The sequence below is a fragment of the Camelus dromedarius genome, chromosome 1, assembly GCF_036321535.1.
Source record: "Camelus dromedarius isolate mCamDro1 chromosome 1, mCamDro1.pat, whole genome shotgun sequence".
Classification (NCBI taxonomy): Eukaryota; Metazoa; Chordata; class Mammalia; order Artiodactyla; family Camelidae; genus Camelus; species Camelus dromedarius.
The window spans coordinates 118,855,440-118,868,894 of record NC_087436.1 but is presented as its reverse complement, the minus strand read 5'-3'; the positions used below and the strand labels follow the sequence as shown (position 1 = coordinate 118,868,894).

Below are 13,455 nucleotides of genomic sequence, written 5' to 3'. Positions count from 1 at the left end.
GTCTGCCCCGCTTGCTTCAGCCTTGCCGCCCCTTCCATCATCCTCCAGTTCTGAAGTCGCTTTCTTGAGAGAAGCTAGGGCATAGATGAGCTCTGTGTGCCCCTCCCCTGGCTTTGTGCACACAGCAGGTGCTCAGTAGGTGTCTGCTGAGGAGTGCCCTCGGTACATCAAGCCACATTGAGTGGCTGGTGTAGAAAGGATGTGTAAACCACAAAAGAAGTTGATCTTGGCTTGAAAGTCACCTGTCACACTGCTTGTTCTTGGTGATGACTCATTTCAGGAGAGGTGGGACAGAAATGGTCTGATGCCTGGGGCCTTTTCTGGGACTTCTTAAGGGGCCCTTACATATCAATAAAGAGGAGATTCCAAAATAATGCAGGGAGTTTGTGAAGAGCCAGCAAGTAGAAGCAGGCAGAACAAAGGCTTTGCATTCAGGTGAGGACCTGAGCAAGTCCTCTACCTGCCTTCAGCTGAAATTTTGCCCCTATGAAATGAGGAAAGTAACACGCACCTCTCCAGGGCTTTGTGAACACCAGGATTTTGTGCGTAAAGACCTGATACCTTGTGGCTGCCTGTGGAGTGACAGCCATCTACTCCCAGGTATGTGGAAAGGCTGAGGCTTATTATAAATGTAGTTACTTTGCCCTTTCAGGGATAAGGCTGTGCCTGGACCACCCGTGGGGCTCTATCCTCACATCCTAGCATAATATCTGGCACCTAGAAGCTACATAGAACAAGTAAGAATATGGATATTGGAGCCAACCTGGGTACAACGTCCTGCCCCTGCTTGCTAGCTGGGTCACCTTGGCCGGAACCTCTTTCCCGCCAGAACATGAAAATGGGGCACCAATAGTACCCATGTCATAGGACTGTGGAATAATTGAGAGCTTGGAAAGTTTGGAACAGTTTCTAGTACAAAGAGACTGCTATATAAGCAGGGACTGTTACTGCTATTACTTCGTGAATGTTTGTTGAGTTGTGTTGAATTCCATCTGATGGGAGATGAGTGTGGATGCTGCCATGGTGCTTTGTTTTTCTTGCAGCGTAGTTATTGGTTCCCAGTGCTCACCCTCACCTCAGAGTTTCTCTCCTGTTCAGCATCTGGTAAAGTTTTACAGTGGGAAGTTAAAAAAGAAAAATTCACATGCACGGCACATTCTAAAGGAAGTTTCATCATGTTCTGGCGAATGTTGATAAACAACTCTCATTCCTCTGTTTGATGAGGATTTTGTTATGTGGGTCTTGAATATGAGTAGCAATTTTATCAGAAATTGTTTCTGTGGGTGTGTTTGGTGGGGAATTGAAGTAGGTGGTTTTCTGATAATATTGGAAGTTTTTCATGAACTGGAATATTTTGAAACCACTATTTTATGGAAGTGTTGTTACTAATTCAGTGGCTTTTAATTTGCTGTCAATATGCTTTGTTCTTGGAGGGCGATGGTATGGTGTTCAGCAAGGAACCTGGCTGTTCATTCCTAAAAATGTTCTTAGGTACCAGGAGAGCGTGCCAGGCATGGTGCTGGGTCCTGAGGATAGAAAACAAAACTGACAGTTCTTTGGACACCTGGAAAGTGGCCTTAGAGTCACACAGACCTGATTCAGCCCTGGCTTTGTCACTTGCAAGCCTTGGACCTTGGGGAGTTGACTTCACCTCTTGAAGTCTCGATTTCCTTACCTGTGAAATGGGAATAATACTGTTACTTATTTTACAAGGAGGTTTTGTGGATGGATTGAGATGGGTATGCCCTGCACATTGCCTAGCAGAGTAGGTTCTTCCAAATGGCAGCTCTTGGTTAATTTGCTGCTTTTAGGGCCCAGGGGCAGGAGTCATGCCCAGAGAGACCCATGCAGCCTGACTCAGACCCACCCCTGGGCCACTTCCTTTCCCTTGTTCTCTGGCTGGCAGAAAGGGTAAGGTCACCTTCTGCAGAGGACGTGGCTGTGTCGGGGGGTGAGAGGCCTGGTTTCCTGTGGGTTTGTGGCTTTGCAGCATTGTCCCATTGAGGGCACGTTAGGAGTTTCTGGAAGGTGGAGGAGGCAGGTGGTGGTGGATGGGGCAGGGTCTCCCAGGAGGGCACAGCCAGTGACCCCTGGCCTTGGGCTCGGTTTTCCTGTCTGGTTCCATCCAGTCTGCCTCTCAGCAGTGGTATTTACTGAGTGCCCCACCCCGAGCGGGTGCTTTATGCTGCTGTCTGGGCCTCTCAGCCACCGCGTAAGAAGGTAGGAGGAAACCGAGGCCCTGGGAGGCAACATGTCATTTAACAGCCAGAGTTAGTGAGTGGTGGAGCCTCAGGATGAGAGCCTTACTCCGTCTCCGCCCTTGCTGGGGCTTTCCGGGTGTGCTCCGCAGCGTAACGAGGCTGAGGTTTGGGCGTGGGTCCTTCTAAGAGGGGTTTCATATGGATTGCTCAACAAGATTTCATTTCATGACAAAAGCAAAAAATGTCTGAAAAGCACTTCTAATTTTTTTTTTTTGTCCTCTGAACATATATGCTAATTTTATATTTTACTGGGGTCTTACTATGCCAACTTTGTAGCCTGTCCTTTTTAAATACGGCAGTCCAACCTGAAGATTTCCCAATGAAGTGATCCTTTGGGGTGGGGACAGGAAGAAGGTGATGGGTGTGGCTAAGGAGGCAGGGTTGGGCGGGGCCGGAAACGGAAGGGGTGGGGTCAAGCTTGAATTAAAAAATCAGTGACAGGAAGTTAGGCAGAACTCACCGGAAGTGGCTGGTGCTGGGGGTTAGGGTTAACCTCAATGCTTTTCTGCACAAATTTGCCTTTGGAGTTGAGGAGGTTTGGCAGGACCGGAGGAGAGGAGCCCGGGCAGGGAGTCGGCCTGCAGCGTCTGAGAGGCTCGGAGGCAGGACGGAGCAGGTGCTTCCCAGGCTGCTGAGAAGATGGTGGCTCTGACGTGCGTAGTGGCATTGGAGGGGACGGAGCGGGTGAAATTGACGTTTGCGGGAGTGCAGCCACTATTGTATGGCTGTTCTCTGGGCCAGTCCATGGAAGGAGCTTCTTTGCGGCAGGCCCTGCAGTGGTCGCCTTAATTCACATAATCCGTGCAGCCTTCTGTGGTGGGAGGGTTTCCTCTGGCTCAGGTGACATGCCTTGATGTAGGTCCTACAGGCCATAAGGGGTAGAGCCAGGATTCCACTCTGGGTCTGACAGTGAAGTCCAGGCTTTCTGGGAGGCCCGCGTTTTCAGGGGCAGGAGCCTTGTTGGTCATGGAAGGCTTCCTGGAGCAGGTGGTGATGTGGCTTATACACCTTTAGTAGGCTAACATGAGGTCAGGGTAAGAAGAGCAGTGGATTGGGAGTGAAGAGGCTGGGTTCAAATCCTGCTTTCGTGTGTACATCTGGATTAGACAAACCCTCTCTGGGCTCCATGTCCCATTTGTACAATGGGGAGGTGGGACCAGATGGCCTTCCTCAGCATCCCTTCCAAGTCTGGAGCTTACTCCTTCTCTACATCAATGTTTGCTAAATATTTTTCTCTTGGGGAAGCCTGTTGTCTGACTACCAGCACCATCTCCCTCCCTGAGCTCCCTTCCTGTTTTCGGGACGCCCGTGGGTGTCCAGGCAGGTGTCCCTGTTCATGACAACAAGGGCTGTGCCCTGCCTGCCATTTTGAAAGACTAGCTCTTTCTGGCCACCTGGGCTATCAGTGCTGCTAGCAGGTTTACCTGCTGGGGGAATGCCATGAAGGAAGACCGGGGGCCTGACAGGGCTGTGTTCACCAAGTCTTCCTGGGTGTTCAGGGGAACCTTAAGCCAGTCTGTCTCTGAGAGCCTGCATTTCCCTACTTGTAAATGTGGAAGTATTCTCTCCCTTAATCTCTTTGACCTCCTCCTCACTCCTCCCACCTCGATTTTCACCCCAAGGGCAGTGGGGAGCCAAGGGTGATGTGCTTCCCATTTCTGCAGGAAAGTAGCCCTGTGAGTGATAAAGGAGCTTGGCAAATGTTTGGAGAGATTCAAAAATAGATTAAAATATAAAATACAGCTTGATTCAAGCTTTAGGAATTCTGCTTTGTCCCTGTTCACTTGGACCATAAGTTCTATGGGTTTGGCCTCCTATAAAGTTTACATCCACGCTCACCTCAGGCCCAATCATCCTCCACCAGATGAGGACACAGCCTCTCACTGTCTCTGACTCTGGGGCCTCCTCCAGGCAGCCCTCCGTGCTGACCTGGAGGAAGTGATCTGAAGTACATGGGTGTCTGACCTTGCCCTTCTAGGCATAAACTTCTCCACAGCTCCACAGCTGTGCTCAAGGTCAAGGAAAACCCCTTAAGTGATTTATTGTCCTTCCTCTCTTACACTAGACCTCCAGTCACACCAGGGCAGCACTGTGCCTTGTTCATCGCTGCACCTTTAGTGCCTGGGAAAGTATCTGGCACTTAATAGTTTCTCAGTAAATGGTAATGATGCTGCCTGCCACTGTATGTCTGCTGAGCAGGACACGTCCGCCGTTAGGAGTTTCAGTTACAGCCCTGTGGGTGTCAGTATTATTATCTCTTATATGAATGAGGAAACAGATTCAGAGAGGATAAGAATATTGATAGGATTGAAAACGATCATTGAATAAATACATGGTTACCCTCTTAACATCTTTAATGAGAGCCTGGAGGCATCTGTTACTTCACATGGAAAAAAAAAGTCTGAGCCCTGAGTCTGAAGTCTTTGCCAGGTGCAGAGGGAGCCCGGGACTGGCAGGCACACTGCAGGTGTGGGCAGGGTCCACCTGCCTGGGCAGAGCTGGATGCGAAATCCTGTCTGTGCCAGGCACGCTGCGGTGAGCTCTCAGCTGCAGTCAGGCGACCACCAGCTTTACCAGCTGTGCAGCGATGTAATGACAGTGAAATACTCATGGGACTCTATCACGCAGGGTCTGCCGATTTCTACTCATCATTATTTTTCCACTGTGAACATTTAAAACTATTCAAAATTAAAATATTGCACAAAGAAAAAAACCAGCAGCATTCAGCTCTATTCCAAGCACCCTGAACCACTGTTTTAGTGTCCTTGCCAGCATTGTCCAGCGGCAGCATGCACCCGTTGTCGATGAAACATTTGGCTTTTCACGTGGGATGAAGGGGTCTGGTTTGGAGCTCATTTTTTTTTTATGCCCTGATTCTGTTACTCCTGATCTGTTGAACTCGGGCAAGTTCCTCAACCTCTCTGAGGCCTTAGCAGTCCTCTAGAGAACCCTACCCATAAGGAGGAGGTGGGAGATAGATGAAAAAGGGCTTGATCCAAGCCAAGGAGTTTGATTTTCACCCCGAGGACAGTGGGGAGCCAAGGACAGTCTGCGAATACAGTTTACTGTTTTCTAATTCTCAGAAAAGTAGTGATAGTCGCCAGGATCAAGGGACCTTGGGTCAGAACTCTAGGTGGCTGAGGGTGGCCATGGACAAGGGGGCAGTTGGGGCTGCATGGGGCGGGACAGAGGGTGAGGAGGTGGCCAGAGGGGGACTACCAGCGAGAGGAGACATAAGAAAGCCATTCTCAGCAGGCCCCTGGGAGCTGGGCGTCTAGTCTAGCTGGGGAGTGCTGAGGGGCCTGAATGGGAGACAAGGGTCTGGACCAGGTGAGAGGGGGTTTTACCCTCCTGGAAACCTGCTCAGGAGAGCCTGGGGGTGGGCTGGGGGCACACTGCAGCTGCTCCAAGGGGCTTCGGGGAAGAGCTGGGACTTAGAGATGGGGAAACTGAGGCTCCCAGTGGCTGTGCGACTTCTCCAGAGTGACTCAGCAGGTTGAGAGGTACAAGCCCAGGTCCCCTGCCTCTCTGCCCGGTGGCCCACTTGGTCCACGCTGCCCGCTTGCGAGGACAGAGGGACCCCACTGTTACACCTGAGGACGTGAAGCTTGCGTTTTCTTTCTTTTGTTTTCAGGTGAATGAGTTTCTTTAAATTTTCTTTTAAATATGTATGCATTTTCCCCCATGGGGGGGGCAATTAGGTTTATGTGTTTATTTATTTTAATGGAGGGACTGGGGCTGGAACCCAGGATCGTGCATGCTGAGCATGCGCTCTACCACTGAGCTATACCTTCCCCCTCAATTTTCTTTATTAAACATCTACTGTTTGCCCATGACTGTGCAGTAGCCTTTAGGGTGTGAAATCTAAAGGGGCAGGACGCCCGCCCCCTCGGGGGAAGGCTTCCTCTTTTTGGAGCGCCGCTCTCCAGTGAGAGGGAGTCAGCTCGGGCTTTGGACTGAACTTGAGGTGCATGCCTCCATCTCTTCACACTTATTTTTATTATTATTCTTATGGACATTTAAAAACAGATTTAAACAAAATTTCTTCATGACTAAGGTTATAGGGTATCTCAGGAAGGTGGCTTTTGTTTTCTTAGACACAGAGCCAAAGCCCAGGGCTGGCCAGCGTCGGCTGAGGGTCCGTGATCCTCTCTCGCTGTGCCCAGAATCCCTGCTGGCTGCCCTGCCCTCTTGTCAAGGTCATTTTGTACGTGGTGATGCTTATTCTTGATCATCATTGTGTTTTACTTCTCAGTTGATTATTTGGGGAAGTCTGTCTGTGGTTCGGACAGAGCCGCAGCCCTGCCCTGCATGTAACTGCCCTTTATCCAGTGCTCGAGGCCTGGGTCAAGAAACATAATCCTTTTGCCACATAGGACATGATTGCAATGACTGGTGACATTGGAATAGGAAATGTGTCAGTGACAAAGTTTCCTGGTCTCGATCATTGTGTCGTGAGTTCATAGTGCCCTTGGTGTTGAGATGAAAGCCACAGCACTTAGGGTGGGGCGTCATGAGGCCTGAAGTGCACTTCCAGATGCTTCACAGAAATAGACAGATATGTATAGAAATGTGTCTTTATAGACACAGTTGCTGTGGGGCCATGTGAACGATGGGTGAGTCTAGGTGAAGGTATGGGATGTTCATTATACTATTCTCGGAACTTTTCTGTAGTTTTGAAACTGCAGATTGAAAAGTTTGTACAAACGTACTCCCAGTGGGAGAGGCGTGCTGAGAACCAGCCGTGTCCACCTGTCCACTCTGTGGCCTCCGGCATTTTCTGTGTCTCAGTCCCATGGAAGCGGAGAGAACTTCGTGCCCTGCAGTTCAATTCTGACCAGCCATTTGGGGGCCAGTCTTGAAATAGGGGCACAGTCTTCTGACAAAATTCATTCTTCCCTCTATAGAGAAATCATTGCATCTTCAGAATCTCCTTTTGGGTCAACTTTCCATAAAAATTTCACTTCTCTTCTTCTCTTACATTTTCCTTAAAGTTGTGTTGCCTTCTAAAATTACTCAAGTAGTATTTGTTGTTGTAGTTATTCAGAAGAGAGGAGAGTGAAGAAATGAGTAAACTCTTTTGTTTCATCCCGGGTGGGGTAACCCATGGTGGGCGGACGGTCCAGAATGTCTTCCTGTGCTCGCGGGAACACATGCAAACATGCACACGTGTCTAGGAGGGCTTGGGTTATCTTTTCACTTTTTATCCTTTGTTAACCTGGGCTTCCTACTTTTCCTTGAAGACATAGCTTAGGGACTGCCTCCTCCAGGAAGCCCCCCAGGCTCTGAGCACTGATCTTACTTCATTGCAGTCATCTGATTACAAACCGCCCTCCCTGCCAGATTTTGAGTAATGCAAGGGCAGCAGCTGTTTCTATTTCACCGTCTGCACTTGAGCCGGGAGCCCAGGAGGTGCACAGTCAGGGTTCATGGAGTGAACAGGTGGGTAGAGGAGCCATCCTGGGCGAGGAAGCCACATGAACAGGACCTTGCAGGTAAGAGAAGACTTCTCGTTTAAACATTTCCTCTAGACCCTGGGAGGAGAGTCGCAGGGGCCTGGACATGTGGGGACAGAAAGTCACTTTGGGAAACGTGGCCACTGCCACCCTGGGGCTCCCATTCCCTGGCTGATTCTGTCCTGGTGCTGATGCCCTGTGTGGCAGGGCTGGTGGGATGGCCATGAGGACCAAGGGTGGGGCCGGGGCCAGGTCCTCCCTCCTCCCCAAGGCCCAGTACAGGCTTAGCCCACTGGAGGTCTTGGGGACAACAGTAAGCAGCCTCAGCCAGGGTTGCAGCAGCACAGGGTTTAGATGTGGGCCTGGCCCAGGTCTCATTATCCTTCCGTGACCCCGACTCCTTCCTCATTAGAGGCCCTGTTTTCTGCAGCTGGGACTTATTAATCCTATCTGCAGATCGTCCAGTTGGTGCCAAGGGACCAGGTCACTGCCAGCTGGAGGAAGTTGAAAGTTCAGCAGGATGTAAAGCTGAGGGGCTGGCTTCATAGCCTGTGTTCTCAGGCGCTGCAAAGAAGAGCATCCCTTGCTCTGAGCAGCTTTCCCGGGTTCACCTTTCAATTCAGGCCAGAGGGCCCTGGCTCTTCTGCAGACAGTAGAGCACTGGACTGACATTTCAGAGGGTTTGCGTTACTGGAAGAGAGTGGCACGGTGTGGATGTGTCTAGGGAAGAGAAGTCAGCATCTTTTGGGGAACCTGTGGAGAAGAAGGGAGAAATTCAGCTTTTCTGTTAGTTTTTATTATGAATGATAAATATTAATAATGCTTGAGTATTAAACGTCTTCATAGCTTTGCAAGAATATACACTTCACCAGCTTCGAAATTAGCATTTTCCCTATTTAATGGAGGCACAAACTGAGTGGCAAAGTGACTGTGGAAAGCCAGGACTTGTTGACTCATCCCTGGTTCCGTGCTGGGCCCCGTGCGGGAGTTGAGACTTGGAGATGAAAGCAGCACAGGCCTAGTCTCAGGGCGCACCTGGTCTGGCGGGGCTTTGAGGTTTACCCGCGAACATGTACGACAAGTAAGGGTTCCTCTTCGTCTTCCCGCATCCATCATTGTTTCGCAGTCACTCCCTTGGAATTCGGTTCTGAACAAATGCTGACGTGAACTGAGATGGTTTACATGACAGCAGGCTCTGTATCCTTTTCTCTCTCAGCTTCTTGTCTGCCTGTCCACCGAGGCTGACGGTCCTTGATGGCTGGGGCTGTGTTGTGAGTACCTGGAGGTGGTGGGGAGGGTGGTGATGGTGATGGTACTGGTGGTGGTATTGTTGCCAGTGGATGCAGCCGGTGTTCCAGGTTCTTGTCCCATCCCAGAAGGAATTCAGAGACAAGATGTACTGGTTAAAAAAAGTAAAGTGAGAATTAATTAAAGGATGAATAGTACACTCTCAAGAGGAGAACGGGCAGGCTCAGGTGAGCGGCTGCCCTGAGTTTCTTTGGCAAGTCGGTTAGTTAGGGTGTAAAAATGAATGGGCAGAATATTCATTGGGGAGGGAAGGGTTTGGGGTCATATTCCCTGATTATCATCCCAACTCCACCTTCCCAAAGGGAGGAGGGATTTTTGTCCTTATTTAGTCTGGATCTGAAGTGTCATAGCGTCGGTGCATGCTGGGTACTTCTAATCTGCAAGGCTAATTTTATTGTAATGAGGTCATAATGAGCAAAAGGTTACATTCAGACACTGGAGATTCCTGCTTTTTCTCACCTATCTTTGTTGGCCTCCAGGCTGCTTATCAGCCCAGAGGTTCCTGCTTTTCTTTCTCTGCCCAGGGACCCCTGGTGCTTACATGATGTGTGGTTTCTTGCATTTGGCCTGTGCCCCTCCTTTCTGCCCAATTCCTGCCATTTGGTCTGTGCTCCCCTTTCTCTGCTCACATCTAGCTATCTGCCTGCTCTAACAGTATTGGTGGTGGTGGTAAGAGTGGTGGTGGTGTTAAGGGTGAGGGTGATGGTGTTAATGATAGTGATGATAATGGTAGTGGTGGTGGTGAGAGTGATGGTGGTGTTGTGTTGCTGGTGGTGAATGATGGTGATGGCGGTGGTGTTTAGGGTGATGGTGATGGCAGTAGTGATGGTGTTAATGGTGATGATGATGATGGTGGTGGGTTGGTGGGGAGGGTGGTGATACTGATGGTACTGGCGATGATGGTGGTGGTGGTGAGGGTGGTAATGGTGGCTGTGGTGTTTAGGGTGATAGTGATGGTGGTGGTAGGGAAGGTGGTGAGGGTGGTGATGGGGATGGTGATGCTAGTGGTGAGGATGGTGGTGAACATGATGTGGTAGTGGTTATGGTGGCGGGGGTGATGATGTTAGGGATAATGGTGGCTGTGGAATTGGTGGTGGTGTAGTAAAACTTAAAACTACAGGTCCATACTAGGCACTCTTGTAAGCACTCTAGCTGTCTGAATCTGTGTGGTTGTAACCACCACTAGGCCCATTCGCCCAGGGAGACACTGGAGGCACAGAGCCGCACAGTTAGTGCGTGCTAAAGTTGGATTCAAACTCTCGTCGGCTGACTCCAGAGCCACATCAGGATTACCCAGGTGTGATCATGAGACCTCCAGCATCACATCACCTGGGAGCTCTGTGGAAATGCAGACTCATAGGCCCCAACGCAGGGGATCAGCATCACTCAGGGAGGGGCCAGCTAGGAAGTATTCAAGGAACTTGTTCTCATGCACGTTAAAGTTTGAGAGGCGCTGCATTGAACTGCCTCCTAGTCTTGCTCTCAGTGGCTGAGTCAGCTTGCAACCCAGGCTCGTGACTCTGGTCTTGATATTCAGAGTGTCCTGCATGCAGCACAGTGTCACTTTAAACAGGACCTGTGCCTTGTCCCCTGGGCAGATGAAACCATCTAATCCAAAGGTGGTAGTGGGTGGTGGGGGAAGGGAGAGGGGAGGAAGGGTGGGTCTTCTCACTCTTCATTGTATGCTTGAATCCCCTGGGCATCTTGTTAAAATGCAGGTTCTGATTCAGTGGGCCTGGGGTGGTGCCTGTATCTCTTACAGGATCCCAATGATGCTGGCACTGCTCGCCTGTGGACCCACTTTGAGTGGCAGAGCCCTAGGCAAGAGGTTGTCAGACTTGAACTAGCATCAGTGGCACCTGGAGGGCTAGCTAAACTCAACCCCAAGTTTCAGATTCAGGAAGTCTGGGATGGGCCTGAAATCTTACAATCTAGCTTCCTGGTGATACCAGTGCTCCTGGCCTGGAGGCCACACCTGGAGCAGGCGGGGCCCGAAGCCAGCGACTTCCACTTCGGCTGCACATTAGAATCACCCGAGGACCTTAAAAAACCACTGAGGCCTGGACCTCACTCCGAGATTCAGAATCAGTGGGGCTGATCGGAGGCTGAGCATCGGGAATTCTCAGCTGAGAACCACCTCTCCAGAGTCATTTTTTCTACCCTAATTGCCGGGGGAGGTGAGAATATCATACCATTCTTGTGCCCATCCCAGAAAAGTCTGATTCAGTGGCTAAGTGGGGCCAGGCAGAGGCATGAACAATAAATTCTCCAGGTTTTTCCATTGAGCCATGGGGCTGAGAATGGCTAATCTGGACCAAGAGGTCCTGCCTGGTTCCTCGAGGCTCCTGTGCTGCTGGCCATGGGCCCTGGGGGCCACTTCGTGCTCTGAGCCTCTCCTTCCTGCTCTGGGTGAAGGGAAGCACCTTGCAGTCAGGGAGGCCTATGCAGTGTGGGTGGGTGGGGAGGGTGTAGCTTAGTGCTAGAGTGCAGGCTTAGCATGCATGAGGTGCTGGGTTCAATCTCCATTACCTCCACTTGAAATAAATAAACCTAATTACCTACTTACCCCCCAAAAGCAAACAAACAAAAAAATCCAAAAAAAAAAAAAAGAAAGAAAGAATTAGAGACCTACACAGAGACCCCACTTCTGCTGCTCCCCGCTGGGCTGTGTGACCTCCAGGAACTTAGTTGACCTCTCTTCACGTATAAAACAGGGGAAATAAATTATTTGCTCCGAAGCATTGCGTGAGACAATGTTTATAAGCAGCTTGCATGGTACCTGAACGTGGGAGCCGCCCTTAAGATCAGTAGCTACGGACACGTGGGCATTACTGAGTGTCACATGCAGCAGCTCTCCAGCGGGGTGGGGGGGGCGGTGGGGGCAGGAGAATCACGGGGGGCCTTTAGGACCTGGGTCTCTGTGGTCTTCGTTAGCCTTCCAGGGCTTCTGATGCCCAGCAGTGTGAACACCACTGATATCATAATCTGGTGGCTGTTACTAGCTAGTAGTAAGGAGGGCACCCAGACTTCTGGCCTGGGGGACTGGTGGGGTCTTCCCCGGGGTGAGGAACATGGGAGAATCACAGCTGTGAAGGCGGGAGGTGGGGGGCCCAGTTCTGGGCTGCCTAGTGTGAGGTGTCTCTGGGCCAGTGTGGGGAGGTACAGATGGCAGTTGGGGACATGAGTCTGAAATGCATGAGACAGTCCTAGGCTGAATGACTACTGTCTCTCAGGAAAGGCTCTGGTTCTTCAGGACTTAGAGCTTCTTGCATTGTACTGTGACATTAACTGTCAGTCATACGAGTGAGATCCATTTGCGGGATCTGGTGGGATGTGGTGTGCTGTGGACTGGTTCTGGGTCTCACTTACTGTCTGCTTTGTCCCTCAGGCCGTGGCTCTCAACACTCCGATCGCTGCCTCCCCTGTGCGTTGTCAACCCCTGTCCTCACCTTCTTTGCCCTCCCTTCCCCTGACACCCTCTCTGAGGCTGGCTGCCTCTCTGAGACTGTGGTTTCTGGTTTAATTTTTCTGGTCGGGCCTGGTCATGGCTGTACTTGGCAAGCTCTGGGCATGGATGTGGCTCCTTTCAGCCCTGAGGGTTTTGTTTAGTTCACTTGCCTAATGGTTAAAAATAAATCATATATGCTCAACATCACTAATTGTTAGAGAAATGCAAATCAAAACTACGATGAGATGTCACCTCATCCTGGTCAGAATGGTCATCATCAAAAAGTCTACAAATAATAAATGTTGGAGAGGGTGTGGAGAAAAGGGAGCCCTCCTACACTGTTGGTGGGAAAATAAATTGGTGCAGCTTCTTGGGAAAATAGTATGGAGGTTCCTTAAAAAACTAAAAATAGAGTTATGATATGATCCAGAAATCCCACTCCTGGGCATATCTGGAAAAGACAAAAACTCTAATTTGAAAAGATACCTGCACCCCAGTGTTCATAGCAGCACTATTTACAATAGCCAAGACATGGGAGTAACCTAAATGTCCATCGACAGATGACTAGATAAAGAAGATGTAATACACGCACACGCACACACGATGGAATACTACTCAGCCATAACCATTGCCATTTGCAACAACATGGATGGACCTAGAGATTATCATACTGAGTGAAGTAAGTCAGACAGAGAAAGACAAATATTATAAGCTATCACTTATATTTGGAATCTAAAAAATAACACAAATTAATTTTTTTACAAAGCAGAAGCAGATTCACAGACAAAGAAAACAAACTTATGGTTACCAAAAGGGAAAGGGGAGGAGGAGGGATAAATTATGAGTTTGGGATTAACAGATATTCACCCCTATATATAAAATAGATACACAACAGGGTCCTACTGTATAGCACAGGGAACTATATTCAATATGTTATAATAACCTATAATGAAAATCTGAGAAACATACATATAACTGAATC

The 13,455-nt window shown here is 49.7% G+C and overlaps 1 protein-coding gene across 2 annotated transcripts in view; it reads left to right on the top strand.

Moving 5' to 3' along the window:
• The window catches only part of JAKMIP1 (janus kinase and microtubule interacting protein 1), a 125,824-nt gene that overhangs the window by 16,285 nt on the left and 96,084 nt on the right, over nucleotides 1-13,455 (top strand). Inside the window, exon 1 of one of the 2 annotated variants that reach the window (XM_064488211.1) lies at nucleotides 2,713-2,914. The exons of the other annotated variant lie outside the window; for it this stretch is intronic. The gene's annotated coding sequence lies outside the window, so the exon portion shown is untranslated. Of the gene's footprint in view, nucleotides 1-2,712; nucleotides 2,915-13,455 lie in introns of those variants that run through there. 2 annotated transcript variants of the gene reach the window in all.